Source organism: Mesoplodon mirus (genome assembly GCF_964341445.2).
Source record: "Mesoplodon mirus genome assembly, chromosome: 6".
Classification (NCBI taxonomy): Eukaryota; Metazoa; Chordata; class Mammalia; order Artiodactyla; family Ziphiidae; genus Mesoplodon; species Mesoplodon mirus.
The window spans coordinates 89941753-89960432 of NC_138982.1; the positions used below are offsets into that span (position 1 = coordinate 89941753).

General features: G+C 38.2%; 1 protein-coding gene across 20 annotated transcripts in view; it reads left to right on the plus strand.

Moving 5' to 3' along the window:
* Positions 1–18680, plus strand: part of LOC309807013 (uncharacterized protein) — a 478671-nt gene that overhangs the window by 247214 nt on the left and 212777 nt on the right. The window contains exon 5 of one of the 20 annotated variants that reach the window (XM_082626180.1): positions 27–231. The exons of the other annotated variants lie outside the window; for them this stretch is intronic. The gene's annotated coding sequence lies outside the window, so the exon portion shown is untranslated. Of the gene's footprint in view, positions 1–26; positions 232–18680 lie in introns of those variants that run through there. 20 annotated transcript variants of the gene reach the window in all.

Here is an 18680-nt window from a genome sequence, read left to right on the forward strand (position 1 = left end):
AACATCTTCTGATATTCCTTTTGCAGATATAGAACTATTTGTCATCCATCAGATTTTCCTGTTTCTCCATTAATTTTGAAGAATATAGAGAACAAATATATGGACACCAAGGGGGGAAAGTGGCGAGGGGGTGGTGGTGGTGTGATAAATTGGGAGACTGGGATTGACATGTATACACTAATATGTATAAAATGTTTAATTAATAAGACCTGCTGTATAAAAAAATAAATAGGGCCTCCCTGGTGGCGCAGTGGTTGAGAGTCCGCCTGCCGATGCAGGGGATACGGGTTCGTGCCCCGGTCTGGGAGGATCCCATATGCCGCGGAGCGGCTGGGCCCGTGAGCCATGGCCGCTGGGCCTGCGCATCCGGAGCCTGTGCTCCGCAACGGGAGAGGCCACAACAGTGAGAGGCCCGCATACAGCAAAAATAAAAAAATAAAAAAATAAAAAAAAATAAATAAATAAAATAAAATTCAAAAAAAAAGAATATATGAAGGCTTTGCCCCAATCTCTTGAGAGAGAATGCAGAGAAATGCAGCTGCTGTTATCTGAAGGAGGGATGCAGTGCACAGGGCAGATAGTAACCAAGTGAGGTTACTTGCATCCATGTAGTTTGGAGAGGAGTCAGAAGTATGCTGTAGGATAATCTGGGCCAAGATGCAAAGGATCAAGCAATGGAAAAGAAACAAAAAGAAGAATGGAAAATAGGAAGAAGTCTGAGAAAGTTTAAACAATTGGATATAAAGAAAAAAATTTCAAGACTTAAAAAATCTCATGACTTCCCCCAAACAGATTTACAAGAATGTAATTACAGTTCAAAATGCATATACATTATAATTCTGAAGTTAGAAAATAGAAAGTGCTTAAGAATAATGTGAGACAAACTCTTAAAGCATCAGCTTTCATCTAAATTCCAAGTGCTGTGAGGAACAACCATCCAACATGAATCATGACTGATCAGTTTTCGTTTTTAGGTTTTGGTTTTTTTGGTTTTTTTAGTTTTTAAAAAAGACAATTTTCTTAGAGCTGTTTTAGGTTTACAGTAAAATTGAAAGGAAGGTACAGAAATTTCCCATATGCCCCCTACCCGCACACATACATAGCCTCCCCCATTATTAGCATAACCCACCAGAATGGTATGTTTTTATCAACAATGAACCTACATTGATACATCATAATCACTCAAAGTCCACTGTTTACCTTAGAGTTCACTCTTGGTGTTGTGGACTCTGGGTTTGGACAAATGGACAATGTCATATGTCCATTATTATAACACCATACAGAGTATTTTCACTGCCTTAGAAATCATTTGCCTAGGGCTTCCCCGGTGGCGCAGTGGTTGAGGGTCCGCCTGCCAATGCAGGGGACATGGGTTTGTGCCCTGGTCCGGGAGGATCCCACATGCCGCGGAGCGGCTGGGCCCGTGAGCCATGGCCACTGAGCCTGCGCATCCAGATCCTGTGCTCTGCAATGGGAGAGGCCGCAACAGTGAGAGGCCCGCATACCGCCCCCCCCCGCCAAAAAAAAAATCCTTTGCCTATTCATCTCTCCTTCTGCCCCTACCCCTGGCAACCACTGATCTTTTTACTGTCTCCATAGTTTTGCCTTTTCCAGAATGTCATATAGTTGGAATAATATAGTATGTAGCCTTTTCAAATTGGCTTCTTTCATTTAATAATATGCACTTATGTTTCCTCCATGTCTTTTCATGACTTGCTAGCTCATTTCTTTTTAGTACCGACTAATATTCCACTGTCTGTAGGTACTACAGTTTATTTATCCATTCACCTGCTAAAGGACATCCTGGTTGCTTCCAAGCTTTGGCAATTATACATAAAGCTGCTGTAAACATGGGTGTGCAGGTTTTTTGCATGAACATAACTTTTCAACTCCTTTGGGTAAATACCAAGTAACACCATTGCTGGATCATATGTTAAGAGTATTTTTAGTTGTATAAGAAACTAGCAAATTGTTTTCCAAAGTGGTTGTATCATTTTATGCTCCTACTGACAATGAATAAAGGTTCTTGTTGCTCTACATCCTCAACAGCATTTGGTGTTGTCAGTGTTCTGGATTTTGGCCATTCTAATAGGTGTGCAGCGGGATCCCATTCTTACTTTAATTTGCATTTCCCTGATGACATATGATGTGGAGCATCTTTTTAATTACTTTTTCTCATCTCTATATCTATTTTCTTTGGTGAGGTGTCTGTTAAGTCTTTTGCCCATTTTTATTGTTTTGTTATTTTGTTGAGTGTTAAAAACTTTGGATAAGAGTCTTTCATAATTTTGTCTTTTGCAAATATATTCTTTCAGTCTGTGACTTGTCTTCTCATTCTCTTCACATTGTCTTTCTGTGCAGAAGTTTTTAATTTTAGTGAATTATTTCTTTCATGAATTGTCTTTGATGTTGTATCAAAAACTCATCACCATACCCAAGATATTCTAGGTTTTCACCTATGTTATCTTCTAGGAGTTTTATAGTTTTCCATTTAAAATTTAGGTCTGTGATCCATTTTGAGTTAATTTTTTTGTAAAGGATGTATGGTCTGTGTCTATATTCATTTTTTTGTCCAGTTTTTCTAGTACCATTTGTAAGAGACTACCTTTGCCCCATTGTATTGCCTTTGTTCCTTTCTTCAAAGATCAGTTGAGTGTATTTATGTGAGTCTATTTCTGGGCTCACCATTCTTTTCCACTGATCAATGTGTTTATTCTTTTGCCAATACCATACTGCCTTTTTTTTTTTTTTTTTTACCATACTGTCTTCATTATCATAGCTGTATAGTAAGCCTTAAAGTCAAGTAATATCAGTTCTCCGATTTTGTTCTTCTTTAATGTTGTGTTGGCTATTCTGGGTCTTTTGCCATTCCATATAAACTTTAGAATCAGTTTGTCAATATCCATAATGCAATTTGCTAGGATTTTGAGCAGGACTACCTTGAATATATAGATCAAATTGGGAAGAACTGACATCTTGACAATATTGAGTCTTTCTGTCTATGAACAGGGACTATCTCTCCATTTATTCTTTGATTTCTTTCATCAGAGTTTTGTTGTTTTCCTCATATAGACCTTGTATGTGTTTTGTTAGAATTATACTTAAATATTTTGGGGTGTTCTAATGTAAGTGGTATTGCATTTTCATTTTCAAATTCCACTTGTTCATTGTTGGTATAGGAAAAGCAACTGACTTTTGCATATTAACTTTGTATCCTGAAACCTTGCTATAATCACTTATTGGTTCCAGAAGGTTTTTGTTTTTGTCAATTCTTTTGGGTTTTCTACATAGACAATCATGTCATCTATGAACAAAGACAGTTTTATGTTCCATCCCAATCTGTGTATATTTTATTTCCTTTTCTTGCCTTATTGAATTAGCAAGGACTTTCAGCACAATGTTGAAAAAGGAGTGGTGAGAGGGAACATCCTTGCCTTGTACCTGATCTTAGTGAGGAAGCTTTGAGTTTCTCATCATTAACTATAATGCTAGCTGTAGGGTTTTTGTAGATAGTGTATATGAAGTTGAGAAATTTCCCTTCTATTCGTAGTTTAATGAGAGTTTTTATCATGCATAGTATTGGGTCTTGTCAAATGTTTTTCCTGCATCTATTGACATGATCATGTAGTTTTTCCTTTTTTTTTTTTTGTCTCTTTATGTAATGGATTACGTTAACTGATTTTCAGAAGTTGAGTCAGCCTTGTATGCCTGAGATAAATCCCTCTTGGTTGTGCTGTATTATTCTTTTTATACATTGTTAGATTTGATTTGCTAATATTTTTTTGAGGATTTTTCCATTTATGTTCATGAGAGATATTAATTGGTAGTTTTCTTTTCTTGTAATGTCTTTGTCTGGTCTTGGTGTTAGGGTAAGACTAGCCTCATAGAATGAGTTAGGAAGTATTTTCTCTGCTTCTATCCTCTGAAAGAGATTTTAGAGAATAGGTGTGTCTTCCTTAAAACTACTCAGTTTTTTGATGCATTAACCCCTATATTTGTTTGATCATGAAAATCATCAGGAGCAATGTGTAAAAATTCAGCTTTCGGGAGTATACTCTATCTACCAAATCAGATTCTCCAGCTAAGTAACCTGGTAATCTGTAATTTTAACGAGCAAACCAAGGTGATTTTTAAGATCTGACAAATTTGGAAAACAGTGCATTAGACCATGTTGCTTAGGAGCCAAAGCAGAGGAGGTGCTTTGGGTGGATGTGTTGGCCCAAGGTGACCCTCTCACTGTAATTGGTCATTGAACATAAACTTTCAGTCATAATAAGTTTACCTCCCAATTCATGGAACATTAATGAAAATTTACCTTCTGTTGGTTCTCATCTTTGTTTTTGAAGAACTGCATTAAAATTACTATCATTGTTACTATAGTCACTCTTTACAGTACTTCTTTACCTAGAAAGAGAAAGTTAAATTAACTTTACAAGCCTCATGAAAGGCTTTATTTTAAGCCACCACACATAGCTAATTAACAGCATATGCTGTGTGGACTCCAGTGATTGCAGCGACAATACATAATTTATGTAACAATGGAAAGAGAGTCACTCTGAGGCCAACTCCATTTCTTTTCTAGGGCTAAGAACAAAGGAGTGATTGATGCTATCGACTATAAGTACCTCCATTTGTTTTTGTATCTTAATCCATTTTATAGCAAAAAGAGCTTTACCACCTACAAAATCTCAACTTTCCTATTCTTTTTAAACCAGGAATATGAGTGTTATAAAAGAGATTACTGTTGTCATGAAAATAATATGTGGTTTATAAAGTGAAAACTATACCTTATTCAAATTACTACTTGCTTTGTGACTTTGGGCTTTTTATTTAATTTCTCAGAGCATCAGTTTACTTATGTTTATAATGGAGATATTAACACCTCCCTATATGGAGAATAAATGAGATAAACCATGTGTTGTGGACTGGATTGTTCCCCAGTCTTTATTCTCTTCCGCCATGTGGTCTTGCAATGCATAAGAATGAGTGATGTATACTTCCTACGCATTGATCTGGGCTTCATCATGCAGCTCATTTTGGTGGATGGAATGAGGGCAGATGTGATAGTGTGCCAGTTTCAAGCTAAGGCCTTAAGAAACCCTAGAGCTTACTCTTTCACTCTCATGATCTCTCATAAAAAGAACATGCCCTGAGAAGTCATTGTCCCTTCAGCCTAGAATGATCTATCATGAATATATGTGGGGAAATCCTGAAAATCCAAACTTCAACCTGAAGCAAAGATGACCCAGACAACTCACAGACCCATTGGCAAGAAAAGCAAATACTCATAAGTCACTGAGTTTGGGGTAGTTTGGGATGCAAGATTATTATAGTAACAAAAGATGGCTAATTTATTATGTAATACTTCTGATGTAGTAGGCTCACACAAGCATTAAATCTCCACTTAAATAGTTTGTCATTTAGTATTGTTTGAATTTAAAATACAAGAATATACAGAGGGAGGATATGTAGATATAATCAATAAATACATACCTACTCTTATAGGAGTGATGATGGACAAAACATGAATGTGCATATCCATATACAAGTATTAGGAGCATATAGGAGGTGGGTGGGATATTAGGAACTTTGAAAGGAGAATTGGCATAGAATTGAAATGGAAACTATAGAAAAGGACAACTAAAGAAAAAAATCTAAAGCAGGTAAAAGAAGCAGTTCTTTGAACACTAGGAAATAAAATTCAGTTTGGAAAATGTTTCATTCAGATTTTATTTACTTTGCTAAAGTACCATGGCAGCATAAAGAATTTAAAGACAGGAGTTTATAAGCCCACAGGAAAGACAAGACCCACAGCCGTATAAGCTAGCACAGTAATGATGTAGCACACAACAGCACAGCAGCGAATGAGAGACTATGTACAAAGTACCTAGCCAGTGTCTAGCACAGAGTAAATGTTCAATATATTTTCCATGCTTTTCCCCTGGCTGGACACAGAAATATTGGCAGTTTCTCCCCAGTCAGGAAAGAAGCTCTTTTTTGACTGTGGCTCCTTAAACATAGGACCAATATTTTACTAATCTTTGTGTCCTTAGTGTTTCATATAAGAGACAAGCATATAGAGAAAGCCCTCTACAAGCTGAAGGGAAAGAGGCAAAAATCTCTAACATACCTTGATTTCATCAACTGCAATATTTACCATCTAAGATTATAAAAAATTTGTTCTTTTTTTTTTTAAATTTTTTGGGGCACGTTGGGTCTTCGTTGCTTTGCGCGGGCTTTCTCTAGTTGCAGCGACTGGGGGCCACTCTTCATTGCAGTGCGCAGGCTTCTCAATGCAGTGTCTTCTCTTGTTGCGGAGCATGGGCTCTAGGCACACGGGCTTCAGTAGTTGTGGCACACGGGCTCAGTGGTTGTGGCTAGCTGGCTCCAGAGCGCAGGCTCAGTAGTTGTGGCGCACGGGCTTAGTTGCTCCGCGGCATGTGGGATCTTCCCAGACCAGGGCTCGAACCTGTGTCACCTGCATTGGCAGGCGGATTCCCAACCACTGTGCCACCAGGGAAGTCACCAAAATTCATTCTTCTAAGTTAATTTATCACTAAAGTTGGTTTATGCTTTTTCTGAACTTCATTTTTGACACTTGTAACTGACCTGCTCAAAATTTCTGTTTCTAGATACTGTGCTTCACCTTCTTGTCAAATAAAAAACATTCTATTCACATAGGAAAAATCCTTTAAATAAATACAACATTTATTTGCTTGATTGATGTACTTGTTTTACCTAGACATATAAGGAACTAATGAGTTTGGCATTCTTCAGTCTTGTGCACCTGTAAAATATAAGACAAAGAGCTCAGGCCTTGCCTTACATAGATTCTGTAAGATACCTTACAGAACATCGATTATGATTTGTGCAATACATTTTGCTAAGACCTTTAGAGGACATGAGGAAGAATAAGACACCCTCCCTTCTCTCAAAGAGATTACAATTTAGGAAGGAGGATTGGAAAGACACACAAAGACCAAAACACAGAAAATGAAGGTAAAGGCCATAAATGACTTTAAAGCAGAAACTGCATTTTACTTCAAAGAAGGTCCCAGAGAAACCATTTGCCTACAGTCAAAAAAAAAAAAAAGCCAAGGAAATAAAGGAATTTACCTACAATTAGTGCTTAGCTTATCATTCAGAAACTCGGCCAAAGTTAAGTGCGAAAATTCAATCTTGAATATGTACTATCTTAGTGGAGGTTCTGAGCATCTGACTGGTAAATGCAGAAGAGCATTCTTTGGGTACATTAGCAGACAGATGGGATATTAACCTGACACGTTAATGAGTTCTTTAGAAGTCCTCCTGAGCATAGCTGCAGTACTGGAGTTTAAAAGGCATTCATCTCAACCACCTCTGTCCTGGAGCCTGGCATTACGAATCAGGAAGGTTTTTATCTGATCAGGGGAGCGAGAAGAGTTCAAGGGTTTCTGGACTTGTGGGTTTGTCAGACTGGAGGCTGCTTGTCTGTGAGGCATGACCACTGCCTGGATCTACACTGTGATTAGATTGAAATGAGGATGATTTAATGTTGATATATATTATTTTAAACATTTTCCCTGATTTCTTTTTATATATCACTCTTCTTCCTAATTGCTTCAAATTGCTTATCTTTATCTCCTTATTTTAGGAGTTTTGACATTGGATAATGAGAAATAAAATCATATTTTAAGAATGATAGTCATCATAGCCAAATAGACATTGAGCTTATGATGGAACATATTTGTATATATGTCAAAACCCATTTATTTTTCATATCCACAAAGAACAGAATGAGGAAATAGGAATATAAGAGATTAATGTAAAAAAGAATTTCATAACCACATATAAGGCTGTGAATTTTCCTTCTCTAAATTTAATTTTCTTGTCCTGTTCCTTTCTGCTTAGGGCTAACTTTAGTATAGAGGTAGCCTTGATGAGAATTTCTTTCTTTAGAAACTGAAACAAAAGTAATAACCTTCACCTGACTGCACTTAAACAGTATATACTGGATCCAGTTGATACAGGCTCACAAGATTTTACAAACCTACTATTAATCATAATCGCTATTTAAAATTAAATTATATAGAGTTAAAATTAAATAAATTATACTAAAAACAAAGGTAATAAATTCTCAAACCTCATTCCTTTCTAATGATTTACTGACTTCTTGAGGTTTCTTACGTCAAGAATGTGGAAATGCCATTTAATGGAGTGTTTCTGCACCCATCCTTCCAACTCTGAATTCAGTGATGCTGAATTCAGTGGTGTTGATAGCTTGAAGCCAGCCATGGTGAGAGTATTTACACCATGGAAATCAGCAAGCGTTGTGATAAAGGTCTGATTTATTGTTTTGTTGATTGTCTAGACTTAAGAAAGTACCTAGAGGAAGAAAATGTTAACAATGAAAATTAAACTTAAAAGTGTGTCATGTCCAATGCTGAAGCTGAAAGAGGGTTCAGTTTTATGCTTAGAATTTATACAAAAGTGAGAATTAGTTTAATTGCACATCACATATCATATTTAATGACAATAATTTTTTTGGGAAAAGAATTATTGGATTGAGATGCAATTCTATTTGTCACATAATAAGTGAATTTGCACCATAGGTTGGCTATGGAGAAAAGACAGGCAAAAATTAATGGAAGCATTCTGTGACAATCAATTGGCTGCATGTAATTTATAATAAATAGTATTTCATATGTTACTTTTTATAAATTGTGTGCCACACATCTTTTAATAAACTTGTAGAAAATTACGTACGTGTTTATATGCACACATATTTCCCCCTGAGAACTGCTTGTTAAACATTTACTACACACCACTGCAAAAGATTACGTGAAAGAAAAAAAAATTACCCTTCCACTTCTAATTTTGAATATTTGAATAAAATATTTCTTAACCAAATCATTATTAAGCTGGGGAATTCTTTAACTTTTTTGTTTTGGGGAAAAGTAAGGCATGAGGGAAGGAAAGAAAACATCTATGGATTAAAAACAGCATTTAAAAAACACTGAATCAGTGACCCCTCAAGGCTGTGTTTAGTTCTGAACTAAGTGACATTGGCAGCTCAAGTGTGAGTGGATTGTAAATTAGATTCAGTACACACATTTTTTCCCCTTAGTATTTATTGTCCTTCTCATGAAACATGACATTATTTTAAAAGTTTAAAATTTTGAACCTCCCCATCCCCAGAGTTTGAGTCGAAGCTTTTAAGCTTGGAATGGGATTTAGAAGGATAAGGGGTTTCCCCTTCATCCATTGGCGAGATGTGGGAACTCTGACATTGGTGCTTCAGAGCAAAAAAATCATTTTCATCAAAACTAAAACAAGGGGTTAAGCAATAGACCAGTTCTTTCAGGCAAGGTAATCGATATGTTAAGGTAACAATGTTATTTCTTTATCAACTATTGATAAGAGTAAGGTATAATATCTGGTCTATAGCTGACATTTAACAAGAATGCCGATTAATCTGTCAATGTAAACATGTATATTAATTTTGGGGACTAACTATCCTTGACATGATTAAATTTTGAGAAGCACTTTTAATTAATGGTATTTGAGGACTAGGCCAACAAGAGCCAAACTTATTTTTGCATTAATTTAATTCACTGTGTTGACTATCCCTTGCTGGATAATAAACCATCCCAAAACTTAGTGGCTTAAAACAATGTTTTACTATGTCTCACAGTTCTGTGGTCTGGCTGTGGAATGCTTACTTGACATCACTCATGCTTTTCTGAGGGGTCTTCTGAGTTGGAGTTAGAGGGTCTTATGTGTCTTCATCTATATGTCTGTGATGGCTGAAGGCTGGGAACTTTCTTTCCATAGAGTCTCTCATTATTCTGTAGCCCAGCCTGAGCTATTTTTCATGGTGGCTGGGCTTGATCTCAAGAGTTAAAGTGGAAGCTGCCAGCCTTTTGTTGTATAGGCTTGGAATTGACACAGCCTTACTTCTGCCACATTTTATTTGTCAAAGAAGCTATAAGTCCAGTATAGATGTAAGGACAGAGGAAATGGATGCTTCCTCTTGATGGGAAGAGCTGCAAGGGTGCATTGCAAAGGTTCATGGGAAAGATTATTGTCACTTTCCACAATCAACCTCAGACACATCCCCTGGAACATCTATGATGGTTGTTTGATAACTTTCTTCTATTTGTGAGTCTCTATTGTTAGTTATATCATAATAATTAAGTCAGTCCTACAAATGTTGTCTGAGAGTACATTAAATAACATAATTATCAATCGTTAAAATATGTGGTATCTTAAGGACAAATTGTTCTGGCTAAGAGACAAGATTGACTCAGTAGTCACCCTTTGATAAAGTGCAAAATGTACATTTGCATTAAGTCTCTGACACTGCTGATCACGTAAGGCTGGCTATCAGTGATTTCGTAGCTTAATGCTTGACAGACTGGAATGTCCTTTCTGCCCAAACTAGTTAGAAGTTTCAATATTTGGAATTTGCCTACCATTACTTCCTTTTCTAAAAGCCAAATTGTCTGACCTTTTAAATTAGAAGAAAGTGTCATTGCATTGGCTTGAACGAATTTTGAATATTTTGTTAAGAAAATTAAAAAGAAAAAGCAAAAGAGAAGTTCGGAGGTTGACAGAGTTTTGAGGTGTGTGGTTGTGATGAGAGTTGGCATGGAAGTAATCTTTTCTTTAAGAACTAAATTCCTATTCCTGATACACCTTAAATTCTGGGTCCTGGATCTTACTCTTGCAGTATACAGGGAAATCAAGACCACTGAGGCAGAATGCTATAGTGGTTGTTACAGGGGAGAGAGAAGAAAACTGGCTTCTGGGAGGGAGGCAGTGAGAGAAGAAGAACAATCAGAATTGGACTCAGCTTGTAGTGTTTTACTAACCATAAACTGAGGTGTGCGGGACGTTTTTAAACATAGAAGTTTTGATGTTGCAGTCCACGTGACTGTGTGCAGGAGGATTTTACTGCAGGAATCCAGAACATAGGTTTTGGGATAGGACAGACCTGCCTTAGATGACTCGTCTACCAGCTGTGGGATACTGGGCAAGTTATTTAAGTTCTTTGAGCTTAGAGATAATAAATAATAATAATAATAATAATAATAATAATAATATCTACCTTGTAATATCAACAACAAAGGGTTGTTGTGAGTATGAAGGGAAATACTGTTGGCAATTAGTACAGCAACTGGCTCTGTAGAGTTCTAAATAGCTTACAACTACAGTTATTATTAGCTGTAATTAGATATTAAAATTAAAAACCCATAATTTTTTAGAAATTATAAAGCCAGACATAGCCCCAAATAAAACTATTAAAATGGACTTATGAGATATTATAGACCATTATATTTAAGTAGGTTCTTCAAATTTGTATTTATTTTGAATATAAATTTACAACTCTCCAATTTGTATTGGTGAGCAGGATTAGGTTAACAAAAAGGAAAATATAAAATTATTGTACCTACTTTAAATCCTGAATATCTCAGTTAGCTACCTTGAAATGCAATGTTTGTGTTGGAAAGTCCTCTGCCATAAAGAGCCTACACAATCTTACAGGTGGGGTGAGGGTTACAGAGTTTTTTATTTGAGTTTAGATTCCATTCATTTCTTAGTAAGAGATCTGTTCCCTTCCTGATCTCTTATTTGCAATATTCTTTCAGCTCTTCTCTAATTGTCTAGTGTAGGGCCCTTTAGCTGATGCTTTTTCTTAGTTGTATAAAGCATAAAGAGATTTTTCTATAACCCTCCCATCTCACCTAACTAGATGTTAAATTGGTAGCATGGAAGCTTTCTAAGAGCTACCAAAATACCTGAAGTTTCTTCTATTGCAGCCCTATAACCTTCATAAAGTACATTTCTGGCAAGAGCGTTTCTCTCTCCAAAATCTCTTTTGTTCTTATTTGTATTTCCTGGCCACTTTACTCCACGAAAAATGACATTACCATGACAGAAAATGAAATCACAGCCACTTAGAAGGTTTCTTTCTCAGAAACGGTTTATAAAAAATAGTGGGAGTAGGTATGGGCCTGAAATGGGGTTTTCAGTCAGTCTGGTTATTCCATCTGAAATTATGTTCCTCACACCTACCCCCAACCTCTAGGCATCTATTTACATGAGTCAAAATGCACTCAAGAGAGGAAGCTGCAAAGAGGAAATTTAAGGTTAATGTTCCTTGGGGGGAAATAGATGAAGATGACAGCATGGTGCCTGGCCAAGGATCTTCAGCTGCTTCTTATTTAGCGTCTAAAACAGAGCTTAGAGGCTTGCTATCATGACGGCATCTTTAGTATTTGGGTAGGCGTATGCTTGGAATTTACGTTAAAAAGTCCACATAGAATTGGGGATGTTGGTATCCTCCTCAGTTCTGTGTTGAATTATGTGAGGTCTGATGAAGGATTGTTTTAGCTATGCAGTGCTGCATAACAAACCACCTAAAAATAGCGACTTAAAGCAATAACAGCTTTCTTTTGCTCACTTTTCTGCATTTTGTGTGGGGTTTGGCAGGAATAACTCAATGCTGCTCAACAAGGTGTCAGCTGGGGCCTTTCTAAAGCTGGGGCCTGGAATGATCTGAAGGTCTCTCTTTTTACACATCTAGCAATTTATGCTGGTTGTGGGCTGAAACCTTAGCTAGGGCTGCTGGTGGAAACACATGGCCTCTCCATGTGGCTTGTGTTTCCTCACAATATGGTGGCTGGGTTATAAGTGCCAGGATTCTAAAGGGGAGAGTCAGGAGGAAGCTGTATCCTTTCTGTGATCTAGTCTTGGAAGTCACACAACATCACCTCTGCTTTACTCTATTGCACTCAACAGCCATTAGCTTCCCAGGTTCAAGGGGAGGATAAAGAGAATCTACTTCTTGATGAGGGAGTGGCAAAATCCTGGAAGAGCATGTGGGACCAAACGTAATGCTGTGACCAATTTCGGAAAATACCATCTTCCATAAAGACTCATGCGGTTGCAGAAGTTCATCACACTTAAGCAGTTTCAGAAGTGCTGAGGAGACATCAGGGATGCAGGTTTCTCATACAGTGTTTAGGCACCAGTTCTAATGGTGCAGTGTGCCTTCTTCCTGGCTCTTAGGCAGAAGACAGCACAGGAGATCCAGATAAGGAAACAGGAAAGGAATGATGCAGCTCTCCAGGAAACCCTGAAGTTTTTGAGGCAGTTATGCAAGTGAGGGCTATTAGGCACGGAAATGTGTGTATCAATGCTAATGTGAATTCATTTGTGCCACAGGCTGGTAAGTCCTAGAGCAATGCAGGCTAATGAGACTATCCAACAATCACTAAGAGTAGCTTTAAGCCTGTATGGTTTTACACCAATGACTTTGTTTCTGAATATCACAGAATTATTTTCTTTCTTCCTGAATCCAACTTCAAATTGACTCCTTCAAATTGAAACCAAAGAGTATTGAATCCTTTTAAAATCAATGAGCAATTGTCTTTGCTACCATGATTTTACAGAAATGTATAGATAACCTGTTAAATTCCTTATTTGTACAACGGCATTTGTGTCACTGCATTATTTGTTATAACTGCATTCCTGTCTTGTCTCTTGTTTATTTGGGTAGACATTAGATCATCCTTTAAACAGTTTGATCTCTAAGAAGTGATTTCAGAGAGATTTGACTTAATTTCTGCTGGAATCACAATTGATACAAGTTGCATTTTAAGTGCTCTCATTTTTGCTGAAATCCCAAAGCACAGAATCCACGTAGGCACTTTCATCATTCTTGACTGATGTCCTCTGCTTACCTAGAGCAGAATCATTGCAGATTTGGCAGTCAGACCCTATATGCCTACCAGCTCTTCTCCCAGTATCTCCTCCTCCTCATTAAATATGCTGTATTGAACAATGCCAGAACCAGTGCTAGACCCCTGGGTGTCTAATTATTAACTTCACTCTCTGGCACAGCTGTTCACTACGACTGCTTCTATGGCTTTTCACAGCAACTCTTGGCAGTATTCTGCCCTCTATGCTCTAGTGACTTCTTTCCCTTAGTAATCTGTTAGAAGGAAACTTAGAAAGCTTTTCAAAAAAGCTGAGCAAATTATACTTACTGGGTTACTTATATAGTATGCTTTAAGTAGATCTTATTTAAAACGGAGGGGGTTAATAAGTTAGAGATGCACCTCTTTTTTTTTTTTTTTGAGAGTTGTTTCTTTGACTCTGTAAACTTTATACTATAAGCATACTGGTTTGCCCTTAATTAAATTCTCAATCAACTTACCCAAGAAAGAAAATTAGTTTTATTAGGATGTGGTTTCTTAAATTTCCTTTGGAAGCTCCCATATTTTTATGATATATGCCATATTAGTCGTGGTTTTCAGGCACATTGATTGTGAGTTTGGATAACAAAATATGATTTACCTGACATAAAAATTCATCATAAAACTAGAAGTATATCTGTGAATTTTTCCCCATTTATCTGCTGGCCTAAATTGGCTCAGGCTTAGCATGTTTAAGTTTGCTAGGTGTGAAGGTTCATTTTACATGTCAGTTTGTCTGGGCCACAGGGTGCCCAGATATTGGGTCTAACATCATTCTGGGTGTTTCTGTGAGTGTGTCTTTGGATGAGATTAACATTTAACTAGATAGACTGAGTAAAGCAGATTGCCTTCTCTAATGTAGTTGAGCTTTATCCAATCAGTTGAAAATTTGAATAAAATAAAAAGGCTGACCATCCTAAGAGCAAATTCTTTCTGGCTGACTGCGTTCAAACTGGAGCATCAGCTTTTTTCCTACCTTCAGACTTTAATTGAAACATCCTCTCTTCCTGGGTCTCGAGTCTGCTGGCCTTCAGACTGGAACTGTATCATTGGCTCTCCTCTGCAGCTTGCTGACTCACTCTGCAGATCGTGGCGCTTGCTTGCCTCCATAATTGCGTGAGCCAGTTCCTTATGACAAGTCTATCTATCTATCTCTCTGTCTATCTATCTATCTATCTATCTATCCAACCACACTCAAATACACACACATCCTATTGGCCTGTTTCTCTGTGGAACCCTAATGCACTATCAGTAGGGAACCTCAGAGTTGGAGCCACAAGCTTTAATGAAATTCCCATCCATTCTTCGTATAAAACTTTTGAGGTATGCACAGTTTAAGAGACAACAAAACTGAGGCTGAAAGAGGTTAAAAGGCTCTTCCAAGCCGTGCTAGTAAAGAGTGGGCTCAGGATATAATGGAGGAAAATTCAAAAACCATGATTCTCCCACCAAGGTGGCATTCCTATGGGATAAAGTAGGCTGGTTGGTCCTCTCAGTGCTGACTATCTGCAACAGGTCTCACCTGAAGACAGATGAGGCAATCATGGCAGCTCTCCAGGGAAACTGGGATGGCACAGTGACGGATCCACCATGGGCCAGATCAGTTTGAATCTGAACTGGATCAGGTAGTCTATACCTGACATGCTACCTGATGTCCCAGTGCCTTTTCAAGTAATGAGATAGATGATACTAAACCCAATATTGCAATGAGAAAGAAGAACCTAAGTAGGGACTTTGGAGAGCTTTATCTACAGGACCACAGGAGTTACAGGCCTTTATGTAGCTAAGTACGATGACCAAACTGATCTGGCCCATGATGGATGCAACCAAGTTGATCAGGAAAGAGGCCCAGAGACCATGGTAACTCTGCTGTGACTTGTTCAGTGTCTTCAAGAAATGAGAAGGTAGTTTTGATCTGCATTTCTCTAATAATTAGTGATGTTGAGCATCTCTTCATGTGTCTCTTGGCCAACTGCATGTCTTCTTTGGAGAAATGTCTATTTAGGTCTTCCACCCATTTTTTGATTGGGTTGTTTGTTTTTTTGATTGGGTTGCTTGTTTTTTGATATTGAGCTGCTTGAGCTGTTTGTATATTTTGGAGATTAATCCCTTGTCAGTTGCTTCATTTGCAAATATTTTCTCCCATTCTGAGGGTTGTGTTTTCGTCTCACTTATGGTTTTCTTTGCTGTGCAAAAGCCTTTAAGTTTAATTAGGTCCCATCTGTTAATTTTTCTTTTTCTTTTCATTACTCTAGGAGGTGGGTCAAAAAAGATCTTGCTGTGATTTATGTCAAACAGTATTCTTCCTATGTTTTCCTCTAAGAGTTCTATAGTGATCAAAACTACAATGAGGTATTACCTCACTGGTCAGAATGGCCATCATCAAAAAATCTACAAACAATAAATGCTGGAGAGGGTGTGGAGAAAAGGGAACTCTCATACACCGTTGGTGGGAATGTAAATTAATACAGCCACTGTGGAGAACAGTCTTAAAAAACTAAAAATAGAATTACCATATGATCCAGCAATCCCACTCCTGGGCATATACCCTGAGAAAACCTTAATTCAAAAAGAGACATGTACCACAATGTTCATTGCAGCACTATTTACAATAGCCAGGACATGGAAGCACACTAAGTGTCCATTGACAGATGAATGGATAAAGAAGATGTGGTACATATATACAATGGAATATTACTCAGCCATAAAAAGGAATGAAACTGGGTCATTTGTAGAGACATGGATGGACCTAGAGTCTGTCATACAGAGTGAAGTAAGTCAGAAGGGGAAAGACAAATATCGTATATTAACACATACATGTAGAATGTAGAAAAATGGTACAGATGAACCTATTTGCAGGGCAGAAATAGAGCTGCAAACTTAGAGAATGGTTGTGTAGACACGGGGATGGGGAGAGGAGGGTGGGATGAACTGGGAGATTGGGATTGATGTATGTGCACTGCTATATGTAAAATAGGTAGCTAGTGGGAACCTGCTGTATAGCACAGGGAGCTCAGATCGGTGCTCTGTGATGACCTAGATGGGTGGGATGGGGGAGGGGTTGGGAAGGAGGTCCACGAGGGTGGGGATATATGTATACATTATGTATACATATAGCTGATTCACTTCCTTGCACAGCAGAAACTAACAGAACATTGTAAAGCAAGTATTCCCCAATTAAAAAATAAAAAGAAATGAGAAGGTAGCTGGTAACGAAAGAGATGAACTTAGACCAAAGATTAAGCCTCTAGTCAATTACAGGGACAACTCTGACGTATAAAGGGAGGTACTGATCAATTCCTGTCTCTCCATGCCATCACAAGGGGGAGAGGGGGCAACATGTCAGGCCCTGCCTTGGGTCCCCTGCTTTGTTCCTCCTCATTTCCTCGCGTCTGGGGCTATGCATGGTTCCTGCTGCCACTAGCTCTGACTGTGTTCTGAAGCTGTTCTCCTCCAGGCAGGAGCTTCTGCCCCAGCCTGAGACAGGCTGTAGGGTTATGTTCTATCACTGAACCTAGAATCTGGTGGCATGGTTGGTAGCTAAATCACTGGGCTACCAGATTTGTCCCAGATCCATCCCTTCTCCTGACTTTCTTCCTTGGATATGTATGTCTTCCTTTTCTCTCTTTTCCTTGGTAACTGTGTGAAAAACTAGCCTTGGCCCTTTTATTTAGTTCTTCAATTACTTATCAGGTGTGTCTCAGCTGGAGCTCTGACCAGCCGCTGATAGTGGCTTAGGCCTCTACCTCACCTTCCATTATACCTGTAGTTGGAATTGGGTAGATTTTTACTTCCATCTGACCTGCTTCTCAGCTGATTCTAGACCAGGGACATTGGCTTGAGCTGGGGTCTCAGGAGCTGAACTTGGAGGAGGGGAGGAGTGGGAATGATCCCAGGCAGGGTTCAAAGGGAATAGAATCTAACATCTGGAGGAGTTAGGGCTGAAGTGGAAACTAGGGCGGGTTCAAGATATCAAGTCAGGGATGTCGGAATTACAGCATTAGTAACTAAGAAATAGGACAAATGGTAGGTTTAGTAGACAGAGCCTGGCTAGATCTACAGAACCCCAGTGTCCCGGAGGCTGAAGGCCTTGTGGTAAACAACAGAGAGCTCTGCCTCCTGTTGGGGTGAGCGGTTAAGGCACCTTTAGGATCATACAGGTTAAATGTGTGTTTCACCTTTTTTCTAGCTGTGTGACCTTTGGTAAATTACGTAATTCCTCTGAGTTTCTATTTCTTTGTCTGCAGACTGGCACTAATAATACTTGCTCACGGACTATTGCGAGGATTACAGAGAGCAAGAATAAGGTTAATAACCATCATGGCCTGCATAAGTGCTCTCCGTATGTCACCCTCAGTACAGCTCTATTACTAACGGCGTGGCCTCGGGGAACTCATTTCATATTTTGGGGCTTCTGTATCTTGTCCAATGAGTGAGAAGCTCAAATTAGATCATCTCTAAGTCCTCATCCAACTCAAACATCCTAAAATCTATTCTAAACTCTTACTTGGCAAGGGAGTCTTGCTTTCTAAGACTATCTTGCAACCACCCTGCGACTCAGGCCCAAACCCACAAATTAGATTAAATCCCATTATTTGAAAAAAAAAAAAAAAAAACTCTTTTGAAACATTAAAGCCTACATATATATTTAAATAACCTTGTCAAATTTGCTCTCCCTACAGAGAGCTTTTCATTATTCTTTTTCATTAAAATAAAAATCCCTCTGGTTGACTTTCTAAATGTGTTTTCATTAGGCTTTCGGCCTGTTAACCATTTTCAACCAAATATTAAACCCTGTCCTCCTAAAGCTGAGTGCTGTGTTACCCCCTGAGAAGTCACCCACGATGAGAGAGTGGGCACTTAATATGCTAAATAATAATAATAATATAAAATCAAAATGTATAGCGATCACTGGCTGCCCAACAGGGGTCTGTCACT